Source organism: Hemiscyllium ocellatum, chromosome 5 (genome assembly GCF_020745735.1).
Source record: "Hemiscyllium ocellatum isolate sHemOce1 chromosome 5, sHemOce1.pat.X.cur, whole genome shotgun sequence".
In the NCBI taxonomy this organism is placed as follows: Eukaryota; Metazoa; Chordata; class Chondrichthyes; order Orectolobiformes; family Hemiscylliidae; genus Hemiscyllium; species Hemiscyllium ocellatum.
The window spans coordinates 90,956,837-90,970,466 of NC_083405.1; positions in this window are offsets into that span (position 1 = coordinate 90,956,837).

Genomic DNA, 13,630 nt, shown 5'->3' on the forward strand with positions numbered 1-13,630 from the left:
TCCACTGGGGATCCTCACCACCCAGTGGAAAATGGGCATGCAGTCTGTACAGGGCCTGGTATTTTATGTCTCTAAAAAGGGGTAAAACTTAAGTTCTGGAAGCAGTTCAGGTTCCCAGGGGAAGTATGGGACCTTGGGGTCAATGTGAAATTCCATCCTGGCAGGGTTGAATGCAGATGGGATCCCACCGCACACCTGAGCATCCTCCAACTGGTGCACTACATCGGGTCAGAGCACTACCATTTTAAGGCGCCGAACGGCAGTGGCCTCGAACACACGTCTACCGCTGCCCTGCTCGCTATATCCTGCAGCAGCGTCCAGCCCAGACCCCTACCACCTAGCACATCCCCGACCCTGGCCACCCTTGTCCTCCCCTCCAACAGCCACTCAAACCCGCGAGTACAGAAGTAAGGATTCCTGAGCAATGACTCCCTGATGATAGCCGCTACTCCTGCCAAAGGGTAGGCACGATGCGATTTGACCACGTTCCAGACAGTGATCAGGTCCTGGTAAAAGACAGGCAGCATCCTGAGGGCGACCTCCAAACTGTCACGGTCAATGAATAGGAGCTGCGTGTCGTAGTTGAGGCTACGCACCTGACGGAAAAAATGTCACCAGGGCACACCATCTAGTATGAGGCTTAACGTGAAGATACTGCTGCAAGGCACACCAGCAACTGACCGCCCTCCTTAATAGGGAGACTCAGGACCTGTGCAGTGACCCAGTGAGTCTTTTCGTCCCAGAAGAAGGGAACAACGTTCTCTGGATGTCAGCAACAAAACCAGGAGGAGAGACCAAAGGGACCAGCCTCTTTTGGGGCAGTTCTTTTGTATGTGCCCCACCTGACAGCACAGGTGACACCATACACCATCCACTATCCAGAAGACACGGTAGGCCGCAGCTCATGGAGGAAGGTGAAAGGGCCCTCAGTGGTCTCCTCCCAGGCCAGGCAAATAAACACCTGGCGTCAGAAGGAGTATGTGTGCCAAATCAAGCAGGAGCAATTGGACGCCTGACCAGATTTCCCCCAAAGTATTGAGATGGGGGAGAATGAGCTTGCTTGAAATGAAGGGCAGGACACTAGAGATCACGACCCCCTGCCGTGACCTCCAGTGGGTCAAGGGGTAGTTGAGTCCTGCCCACAGTGAGCCTCTTCTCCACAGACAGGTGGACCGCCTGCTCAGTCCTAAGGAAAAATAAGGCCTTCCTGTACATTCGGCAGCAGCGACAATGGCCAGTGGCCGACCACACCAGTCATAGATTTGCTGCAAGACTCGATGGTCTTGATCCCCCTTAGCGAGGTGAAGGGGGTCAGGGTTGTAACTGGGGCTGAGGCAGCCAAACCTAGGGCAGTGGCTACCCTGGCATACGTGCATCTAGGACCTGCTGTTTTTGGGCTCGCCATTGTGCTGCTGGGTGACCCTGGGTGATCTTCCTCCTTGTGGGCCTCAGGCAGTGGTAGTCATGAGATTGGGGCAGTAGTACTGGTAGTACCAAGTGTCAGTGGGCCCAGTCAACAGCAGAGGTGTTGGGCCCAAGCACTGCCAGTTCCAGGTGTAGGTGGGGCCCAGGCAGCAGCAGCAGTAGCAGTCCTAGGTTAGGGTAGGGTCCAGACAGCAGCAGTGGAAGTGGGCCCAAGCAGCACCAGCAGCAGCAACAGAAGCAGGCCTTGTCAGCAGCATTATAAGTGTGTGTGGCTCAGGTGCAGGTGGAGCCCCAGCAGCAGCAGTGAGGCAAGCCTAGGCAGCCACAGCAACAGTTTCAGTTGTAGGTGCAGCCCAGGCAGCAACATTCCCAGGTTTGGGTGAGACCCAGGCAGCAGCAGTAGTAGCAGGCCTTGTCAGCAGCAGTGTAGGTGTAGCTCAGGTGCAGGTGGTGCCTAGACAACAGCAGTAGTCCCAGGTGCAGGTGGGACCTTAGCAACAGCAGTGGAGGCAAGCCCAGGCAGCCACAGCAACGGTCCCAGCAGTAGGTGCAGCCCGGGCAGCAACGGCCCCAGCTGTAGGTGCAGCCCGGGCAGCAACGGCCCCAGCTGTAGGTGCAGCCCGGGCAGCAACGGCCCCAGCTGTAGGTGCAGCCCGGGCAGCAACGGCCCCAGCTGTAGGTGCAGCCCGGGCAGCAACGGCCCCAGCTGTAGGTGCAGCCCGGGCAACAACGGTCCCAGCTGTAGGTGCAGCCCGGGCAGCAACGGTCCCAGCTGTAGGTGCAGCCCGGGCAGCAACGGTCCCAGCTGTAGGTGCAGCCCGGGCAGCAACGGCCCAGCAGTAGGTGCAGCCCGGGCAACAACGGTCCCAGCTGTAGGTGCAGCCTGGGCAGCAACGGTCCCAGGTTTGAGTAAAGCCCAAGGAGCAACAGCAGTTGTGATAGGCATCAGCAACAGTGTTCAGCTGTGGGCAAGGCCTAGACTGGAGCAGTAGCAGTGATGGTGGTAGCTGCTTGTGCAGCTGAACACAGTTCAAAATAAAGGAAAAACAAACCAAAAAGGAACAAATAGCTCCCCTGGAAAAGAGGGAGTGAGGAGGGGGTGTTGGTCAGGGAGATAGTAACACTTCTCCTCCAAAACACAGAGATGGGCAGCAGGAACACACTGACTATAACACCAACCAGCACAGAGTCAGTCTCCTGAACCAAGGAGATTCTAAATCACCTGTTAATATTCATCAGCCAGGGCTTTCTTGGTTGCCCCCAGTTAACAACCCTAATTGAGGATCTCCTAGTCAATGAGGTCTGCTTGGTTCCTATCACTACATAAAGGAACTGCAACACAGATTATTGAATTGGAGGCTGGGTTGAAGACATTGCAATACATCAGCAAAGGGAGAGATAAAAAAGAGATACATTGTTAGAGAAGACAGTCATACCCAAAAGAATGGGACAGTCCAATTCCATCTGTAGTAATGTACAGGAGGATGCGACCACAAATGAAGTATACAAGGCATTGGAGAGTGCTGCAATGCAGGAGCCTCAGCCCCTTGCAATTATTTAACCTATTTCAGGTGCTGACTGGTTGGATGAAAGCAAGATTGCTTGAGAACAGAAGTAGACAGAACAAGACACCTTGTTTCAGGATACATTTTAAGTGTGGGGGTGAAAAGGAATGCAGTGGTATTAGGGAATCGTATAGTGATGGGGAATTATACTCTTTAGTGCAGCCATGAGGATCTGTCCAAAAGGCTGTGGTGACTACCGTGTATCAGGATTCAAAACACCTTCTGAGAGCTGTACAGGAAATTCGTGGGGAGGATGATGTTGCAATTGTTCGTGTCCAAATAAGAACCAATGACAGGGGTGGGGATAAGAAAGATAGTCTGCTAGAGAGAATGAGCTGCCAGGCACCAAAATGAAGATTAATAAACTCTGGATTGCTACTTGAGCCATGTGTCAGTTGGCAGAAGGCACATAAAATTAATACCTTCCTCAAAGACTGGTGTGGGAGAAATGAGTTCCAGTAGGAGTTCTGTGAGAAGCGGACCTTGTACCTTGGGGGCTGTACCATGAAGACAATTGGATCCTTAACTGGACTGGGACCAGTGTTCTAGCAAAGCATGTCATCACAGAAGTAGAGAAAGCCCTAAAATAAACACTATCAGTGAGGGATTAGACGCAGCAAATCAAGAGGTAAAATCAAGTGAGGAGAGCAATGGGATTGAGGATCTGAGAATGGCATAAATGGACAGAGAGAATATACTTAAGAAGGTACCAATAGTCAAGACTAGATTTTACATACCCACTTCAAATATGTCTTTGGTCATCCATATGAAGGTGTAGCTCAGAATGGTGGTAACATCACCAGAACTATCCTCAAACTGGAGGATCCAAGGGCATTCTGGGACCACGGTGAAGGCATAAAAAGCATTTCATACTATTCTTCAAGGCTACATAAGCTTTTCAGAATTGTAGATAGATGTGTTTATATTTCATGTTTTTCCCCTTGCTAGGGGCCATCCTGAGCCATTATTTGACTGCCCTGCTTTGGCCATAATGGCTTGGTCTACCACATTTGATGCAGACATATGTTAATAAATACAATGCACAACGATAGACTCTGTGTCAGAAATGCAGTCAAGCTGGAGTGAGGTCTGAAAGGAACAGGCAGGAGGGGTGGGAGTCAGGAATTTGAAGGAAATAATTCCTATGTATTTTCAATTTGGAGGTGTAGTGGACAGTGAAGAAGATTACCTCAGATTACAATGGGATCTTGATCAGATGGGCCAATGGGCTGAGAAGTGGTAGATGGAGTTTAATTCAGATAAATGCGAGGTGCTGCATTTTGGGAAAGCAAATCTTAGCAGGACTTATACACTTAATGATAAGGTCTTAGGGAGTGTTGCTGAACAACGAGATCTTGGAGTGCAGGTTCATAGCTCCGAGAAAGTAGAGTCGCAGGTAGATAGGATAGTGAAGAAGGCGTTTGGTATGCTTTCCTTTATTGGTCAGAGTATTGATTACAAGTGATGGGAGATCATGTTGTGGCTGTACAGGACATTGGTTATGCCACTTTTGGAATATTGCGTGCAATTCTGGTGTCCTTCCTATGGGAAGGATATTGTGAAACTTGAAAGGGTTCAGAAAAAATTTGCAAAGAAGTTGCTAGGGTTGGAGGATTTGAGCTATAGCGAGATTGAGTAGGCCACAGCTGTTTTCCCTGGAGCGTCGGAGGCTGAGGGGTGACCTTATAGAGGGTTATAAAATCATGAGGGGCATGGATAGGGTAAATAGACAAAGTCTTTTCCCTAGGGTTGGGGAGTCCAGGACTAGAGGGCATTGTTTAGGGGGAGATGGAAAGATATAAAAGAGACATAAGAGGCAACCTTTTCACACAGAGGGTGGTATGTGTCTGGAATGAGCTGCCAAAGGAAGGGGTGGAGGCTAGTACAATTGCAACATTTAAAAGGTATCTGGATGGGTATATGAATAGGAAGGATTTGGAGGGATATGGGCCGGGTGCTGGCAGATGGGACTAGATTGGGTTAGGATATCTGGTGGGCATGGACAGGTTGGACTGAAGGGTCTGTTTCTGTGCTATACATCTCTATAATTATGACTCTAATTTTGTTGAAAGGAAATTGTTGAAGTAAGCTTCTATTCTATAAAATGATTTTTCCTTAATATCACTCCTGGAATAAGATACATTTCACAGACAGGAGCATCTCTGTTCAAACATTCTGTGAGTCAGCATAAGACAACAAAGTAATTTTCTCTGAATTATTTCTAAGTTGAGGAAAGCACGACCTGCTATGAAAAACATGTGTAAGGACAAAATTAATATTCAAGCAATTAATGGATCCTTGGCAGACTGTTATGCTTTCAGTATTTCCGTATCTGTTCTTGGATGGATACATATTACTTTTAATCGATAATGAGTCCATTTTGAGAGAGCTTATGAAACTCTGAACAGATTTACTCACTAGTTTACTTGCTGCACCTCTTTCATAATTGCTTTTTATGAGGAGAAAATATAAGACTAGAATTCAACCAACCGAATCAATCCAGTTTTATATCTCTATCAACAATTTGATTCTGGGAATCGGAGTAACTAAGATGCCATTACAGATTAAGTTTTGTAGAAGCAGTTACATTTTAGCTTGGATTTAATTTAGCTTCAGGGCAAACTTGTCATGCACTTAATAATTCGATGGGGATGTCATGAAAAGTGATGGAATTATCCTTTTGCTGATGAAACCACAATCAAAACCCAATGAAAACTCCACTGAATGAACAATTTGTACAGAATCACTCTAAACAAATATTGCTCGCCTCAGAAACTGGGCAGATTAATCTTCATTTCACAAAAGCTTTAATGAGACAGTCTGACAATGATGTTGCCCATTCTCTTCTTTCGTAAGAGTTCCAAGGTCACTTCAATTACAGTCTGCCAGATTCATCCTTTATTGAAATTACATTAGGCAAAGCAGGCAATGAAAGTGGATGGAAAAAGGTGATAAAAGAGTGTGATTACATGGGAAAATGAAGTCCTATTTTCTGTAGATGACATTAATAGCCTTCTACAAGGCCTTCCTAATAGATGTAGTAATTGGTAAAAGTTAGTGAGGAATTAATGACAATCAAGAGACTAGGTTTTTTTTGTTCTAGATCATGTAAAGTTTAACATTGGCCCTCCTGTTGTAGTTTCCTTAGACATTTGAGGCCTTCATTGGTGTATTATTATTCCTTTTTTTTGTTATGACAAATCTATCCCTGGTGGAAGCAGTACATTATGAAAGTTACAATTTCTTTAACAGGCTTGTGGCATCCATAATAGTTTCTAAGAAAGCTTGGAAAAGACTCTGAAGAGTTTCTAAGGGAGATGTCATTTTCTTACATAAAAAGAAATACTGTTGCATGGCTGACACAAGGGAGAGCTCAAAACAGAGGAGCTGGAAGGTGAAGCAATCAGTGCATTGAAGCAGAAGCAGAGAGAAAGCATTCAGAGACAGAAAGAGGTACACATCAAATTATTTTGAGAAGTAAATCTCTCAGGAAGAAGTCATTTTTCCCTCTTTGACAGAAAGGAAAACACAAATTCTTGAATGTATTAAGTGATCTGGATAAAACAATTGAAAACCTTGAGGTGATTTGATTGGCTCAGAGACAATCAAGAAGAGCTAAAGACCTTTGTATGCATAGCAGTAGCCAAACTGGGAATCAGGATGTTATTGGTTGTTTAGTGGAAAAAGAATTCTGGAAACTCACATGATCAGGACTGTAATGATTGGAGAGAGAGGGTTCATAAAGGTGTTGTCATGCTCATGATAATTGGATCTCTGAAACTGAGAGGTAAAAACGTTGCCATACCAGGTTTCTGGCATACCTGGCATGAATGAAAAATTTCATATTGTGAAACCGTGTCAATGATGGGGAATGTTTGTGGTTATATATAATGGATCTTTGTTGAATTGACGATTTACAGTGAAATTCATTTTTATATTTTGAAGCATCATAACATCTAATCCTTCATTTCCTTTTCTGCATTTCCTTTGACATTGAAATCATGGCCTTCGCTTCACTCTCCTTCTCAGTTCTTCTTGTGCTTATTTCCCAAACCGTAAAGGTTCAGAATATAAGTTTAACTTGTGGCTGACATTGATTTCCATATTGGAGCCAAATTTGATTAATGGCTTTCCGTTGTTTGCGCTCGAATTTATTCCTCCTCCTGTGCAAATATGCCAGTGATAAAAAGAGAAACAGGGTGCTTGCAATAGGGATTAACATATAGTGTCAATGGGCATAGATGGTTAAATGAATGCTTTGCATCTATCTTCACCAAAGAGGGAGATGCTACCCAGACCATGGTGACAGAAGAATAAATTCTATCAGTGAAAGGGTTCAAAATTAATAAAGTAAATGTATTGGATAGACTATTGATATTTAAAATTGACAAACTACTGGGACTGGACAAGGTGCATCCAAAATACTTAAAGGAAGAGAGCATGGAGATTGTAGGGGCATTGGCCATCATCTTTCAGTTTTCTCCAGATCTGTTGGTAAGTAACAGAAGACTGGAAAATGGCAAATTTTGCAGCCTTATTCAAGAATTGTATAGAGAAGCTCAGCATTGATAGACCAGACAGTTTGACTTCATTGGTCAGAAGCTTCTTAAAAAATTACATGGAAAAATGTGAGTTGCTAGGGAAGGAAACTGTTGAGCTAACATACTGAAGGTTTTTGAAGAGGTAACAGAAAGGCTTGGTGAGAGTAATGTTGTTGATCTGCTGTACATGGACTTCCAGAAGGCACACAACAGACTTGTGAGAAAGGTTACAGACTGTGGATCTTGGTATGCAAGGGGCAATTTCAAGATTTGTACATGACATGAAACTCAGAAGAAATATAAACTGTGAGGAGGACAGTAAAGAACTTCAAAAGGACATGGACAAGTTGATAGACTGAGCAACTGGGTGGAGATTGGGTTCAATGCAAAGGAGTGAGATCGGAAGACTATTTTGATTGGAAGAACATTGAAAGACCACATAAAATTGAAGATACAATTCTAAAGGAAATGCAGCAGCAGAAGGATGTGAGTGTATACATATACAGATCAGAAAGCAGGAACAAGTGAAGAGAGCAATCAATGAAACATGCAATATTATCAACATTATTGGTGGCACGATGGCTCAGTGGTTAGCACTGCAGTCTCACAGAGCCAGGGCCCCAGGTTCAATTCCACCCTTCGGAGTTTGCACATTCTCCCCGTGTCTGTGTGGGTTTCCTCCGGGTGCTCCGGTTTCCTCCCACAATCTAAAGATGTGCAGGTTAGGTGAATTGGTCATGCTAAAATGCCCATGGTGTTTGGGGATGTGTAGGTTGGTGCATTAGTCAGGGGTAAATACAGGGTAGGGGAACAAGTCCGAGTGGGTTATTCTTTGGAGGGTCGGTGTGACGTGTTGCGTTGAAGTGCCTGTTTCCACGCTGTAGGAACTCTAAGCCCTTCTAATCATTATTAATAGTGGCATAGAGTACTTGAACAAGGAGATGATATTGAACTTACATAAAGCACTTGTTAGATCTCAGCCAGAGAATTATTCTGGGGATGGGTCACTTGACCTGAAATGTTAACTCTGAATTCTCTCCACAGATGTTGCCAGACCTGCTGAGGTTATCTATCAACTTCTGTTTTTCGTTTCTGATTTCCAGCATCCGCAGACCTTTCAGTTTTTATTGTGTATGGTTCTGGGGGCCGCATTATCAAAAGATATTATCACATAGAAGAGAATGCAGAGGGATTTACAAAGAATTGAGACCACGATAACTTACAACTTCATTGCTCATTATCAAATCCCGCTGTCTCTTCACCCTATTTGTCACTCTCTCAATCGCTGTAATATCCTTCTTGTTCTGCAGTGAGCAGAACTGCACACGGTATACCAGTTCTACCAGCGACTTATAAACTGTCAAGATTACATTACTATGTTGACCTTTTAATAATCTCAACAACTGTCATTTTTTGGGCAGCAAGTTAGGCATTGATTCAGAAAGACCAAAAACCTGCTCTAATCATGGCAATAATATCAGTTTGTAACAACAGCAGGGAATTTGATGCTGATGTGCTGACTTTCAATGTGTTAAAAGGCTGTCTAAGTTTCCATTATGTTAGCATGAAATGCACACTCATTACAAGGAACAAATACCTTTCTTGCCAGAATATTATTGACACAGGGACAGGAATCTAGGGCACAGGCCTAAAACAGACATATGGAATTAATGACTTAACTCCAGTGTGAGTCCTCTCAACACAATATTTATTCATTTCCAATGCAGTAACTTGCCCACCAATACCGAAGAAGAACCTGTTACCCTGTAAGCGTTACACAGTGAAAGATGAAGTCTTTGATGTGGTAGAAAAGGGGTGTAGCAGCCAGCATTCTCCAACTAGCTGGATAAGAGCAACAGATTCATGGGAACACCAAGCTCTGCTCCAAACAACACACTAATCTACCTTGGGATGATATTGTCACTTATTCACAGTTACTGAGTCAAAATCCTGGATCTGCCTACCTAACAGCACTGACAATATACCAACACCACATAGACAGCAGTGATTTGCTGAACACAGTAGTTAGCACTGCTGCCTCACAATGTCAGGCACCTAGGTTAGTTTCCAGCTTTAATTGACTATCTGTGTGGAGTTTGCACATTCTCCTTGTGTCTGCCTCTGTTTCTGCTGGGAGCTCCTGTTTTGTGGGTTGGCCCTTTTCGGAGGGTCTGTGCAGATTTGATGAGCTGAATGGCCTCTATTTGTGCTCTAGGGACTCTACGAGTTAGGAAAGTGACTCATCACCACCTTTCCAAAGGCAATTAGGGATGGTCATTAAACAATGGCATTGCCAGTGATTCCCACATCATACGAAAGAATAAAAGGAAACTAGCCTGCTTTCAATCTACATGGTGTATTATCCATTCCGTGACAGTGTGGATGTTGACAGAGAAAACTATGTGAGGAGGCCTCGTAAGGCTAACAGCAGAATTTGGACGTGAGTAAAAGCTGAAAAAAAGTGCAGTCTAGACAATCATGGAAAGTGAAAAAGTTAATGTTTAATTGTGATATACAGATGTGCATTACATTTAACATGGAAACGTTGCCAAAATAAGTTAGAATAAGTATGTGACAGGAAGGTTCGTATCCTCTTCTTAGTTGGTGATGGGGAAGGGGGGGCATAGCAAATTGGTGAATCAGCAACAATGAACACCATTTCAAATGAAAGTACTACTTGCAGCAAGAGCTGGCTGCAAATGTTAATTGTGTTTTGTAAGTTTGTGTCTTCTCCTAAAGACCCATTTTTACAACCAGCTCCTGCTGGAAGTAGTTTTCTCGTTTGAAATGGTTTTCGTTATTGTTCATTCACCAATTTCTGTGCCCTCCCCTCCCCCATTACTAACTAAGAAGAGTGATTTGGGGATGCCGGTTTTGGACTGGGGTGTACAAAGTTAAAAATGCCTGATGAAGGAGCGTCGCTCTGAAAGCTAGTGTGCTTCCAATTAAACTTATTGGACTATAACCTGGTGTTGTGTGATTTTTAACTAACTAAGAAGAGGATATCATCCTTCCTGTTACATGCTTATTCCAACAGCATTTCCATGTTAAATCTAATACCCTTATAACTCTATCAGAAATTTTCTTGATTCAAACATGTTTCTGAAGGTCAACAACTTGTCTTTCTTGGTTGGTTGCAATTTTTAAAAAAATCCTTTACTTTGGATTTTTTAAATTTACGGCGTCACATCTCTTAAATTCCTGACGTTGTCCATTTGATGAAAATTTTGAAAGGAATAGCTTTGGAATGGTGGGTAGGAGTTAATTATTATTGATGGATTATCTGGATCGAGATTGATGAGCAATTTACAAAACCTATAATTGTTTTCTCAGTAGCATTGAATCATTCATTCTCTCTGTCTGTTTTGCTTGTTTGGTCTCAATTGCAATATGTCTCTCTTCTCCACCCTACAGCAAGACACTAACATCATTCCTCCATCCAAAATAAAAGGGACTAAAACATTCTCTGGAGAGATGGATTACAATAAAGTGATATTACAATGTCATAAATTCACCCTTACCCTACTAACTATTTGAAAACTGATTAATTCAATTTGCACTTTAAACTAACGTATTAAATGAGTAGACAGACTAGAGAAAGTAAAAGGGGAAAGCCTAACTCCATGAAAGGTTTTGAATGCAAAATTTATGCTGGTGCTTCAAAAGCTTCGTCTGAACAGGAAAGACACTTGTAACTTTCATTTCTCAATATGATAATATTTGATATTTCACAATCATAATCTATCCCCCACAAGCATTTTATATTTGCATCTTTTTTACTGTGATATTAGCTCACCACATAAATAAGAAGCAAGACATTTTTAAAACCATTTTTCCCAATATCTGAATACAGCAATAAACTGAACAACCAATGAATTATTTATGAAATGTAAGGCATGTTACAGCCAATTGCTGCACTGCAAAATCTCATCATTAACATTGAAATAAATGTGCAATTAAACTGTGTTAGATGTACTGTTTGAGAGGTAAATGTTAGCCTTGATACTGGGCAATTCCTTATAAACAAATTGGCAATGATTGAATGGTAGAAAAGGTGAAAGGATACATAACATGAGAAATAAAAGACGTATCCATGATATTGAGACCATGAAAAGCCAGGGGGAGCGAGGTGGAAATAGACAAATGTAACTAAAACATGACAAAACCTGCAGAGCAAAGCATTCTCCATTGACCCAGCAGACTGGTAGAATCATAATCTAGGTCAACACCAAAGATTATTGGGAGTAGATGTTACATGTGCAGTATAACAAATATTTATTTTAGAGGTTAAACTGCTCAAAGTGCAGTTCAATAAAAATAACTAATAGTGTGCATTCAATATCACCAAACTGAGGGTGAACAAAGTTGTTAGCAGATTTGACCTTCAGTCTTGCTGTTCCTATTTGATTTTGACAAGAATAAAAAGTTGCCTTGCACTTATACAGCAACATTTATGAATTTAAAACATCCCAAAACACTTTACAATCAATTAAATGCTTTAAGTTCTTCCAACTTTGAAATATAGCAGATATAGCAACTAACTTTCACACAAGATTCTGCAAATAGCAATGAGATAATTGACTAATTGAACCATAAGAATCATGTTTTTTTTTAGTTTGGTGTCTTTAAACACTGTGAACTATAATAAGAAAGAACTGTTTTTAAAAACAGGGATGTACTAGGACAGCTGCAGAACTTCCCAGTAAGGAACTTGTTACCCAGATAAACTTTATTTCTTGTGGCTATGTGTTCCTGAAAATTGCAGACCATCAGGAGCTGAGGTGTTACTTACAAGTTGATTGGTTCTCAGTGAATTGAGCAGGTTGGAATTAGAAACATGTTCCAGAGACACAGACAGACAGAGAGAGAGAGAGAGACTGAGAGAAAGATGTATTATCTTTCTCTCAGCAGAAGCTTCCTCTCCTCTGCAGTAAAAACTCAGTTTAAACTTTTAAAATGTCAGTTACCTTTCCTGCAGCAGTTCTGTCAGCTGTGGCATTTTAATTGATAAATCAGGTATTTTTTTCCAAATGAATCAGCAACTCTGTACTTTTACAAACCAATGGAGCACAAATAGCCAAAAGTCAGATTATCTCAATATTGGAATTGGGAAGCAAATACTACTGAACTGACTTCCCAATGTCTATTTACCTCTGCCAAGATCTATTTTCCCTATTTCTTTCCTTGTGTGTTTGTGTAAGGGGAAGTTTATAAGAGATTAGTGCTTTAGTTAGTAGAGTTACAGGCAAAAGTGAGGACTGCAGATGCTGGAGATCAGAGTCTAGATTAGAGTGGTGCTGAAAAAGCACAGCAGGTAAGGCAGCATCCGAGGAGCAGTAAAATCGACGTTTCAGGCAAAAGCCCTTCAGGAATTTCTGATCAAGGGCTTTTGCCTGAAATGTTGATTTTCTTGCTCCTTGGATGCTGCCTGACCTGCTGTGCTTTTTCAGCACCACTCCAACCTAGTAGAGTTATATGCTAAGTGTTTATGGCTGTTTACCTATAGCTGTTGTTCAATGACTTATAATAAATAATAATTCCTGTTTAGTATGGAAATCTGGTCTGTACTTTCTATTAGCCTTGCTCTGAAAGTCAGGTAAGCTGGAAACTGTGCATATCTTAAAAAAAAATACTTCTCCATTTAGTAGAACTACATGAATAGCAGGGCTCGATTTAAAGCAGGTGAAAGTGGGTACTGTAGATGCTGAAGATTAGAGTCAAGATTAGAATGGTGCTGGAAAAACACAGCAGGTCAGGCAGCATCCAAGGAGAAGGAAAATCGATGTTTTGGGCCAAAACCCTTCATTAGGTTTTAAAGCAATGTGCTTAAAACAAAACTCCTGTGCTATTGTTCAAATATTGTTATGAAATTTATTTTTTGTTGAGTAAAAAAGGCAGGCAAGATCTCCATTCAACTTCTGATCCAAGAAATAGCATGCCTGACAGTGCAACAATCCCTCAGTATTCCACTGTCAACCTAGGTTATATGCTTAGGTTCAGGGGTAAGACTTAACATTAATTAGTGCTGCCACTAAATAAGCATTGATAATTAATCTAAAAGAACACTTGATTTCCAGAGCAACTATGGAAATAGATGCA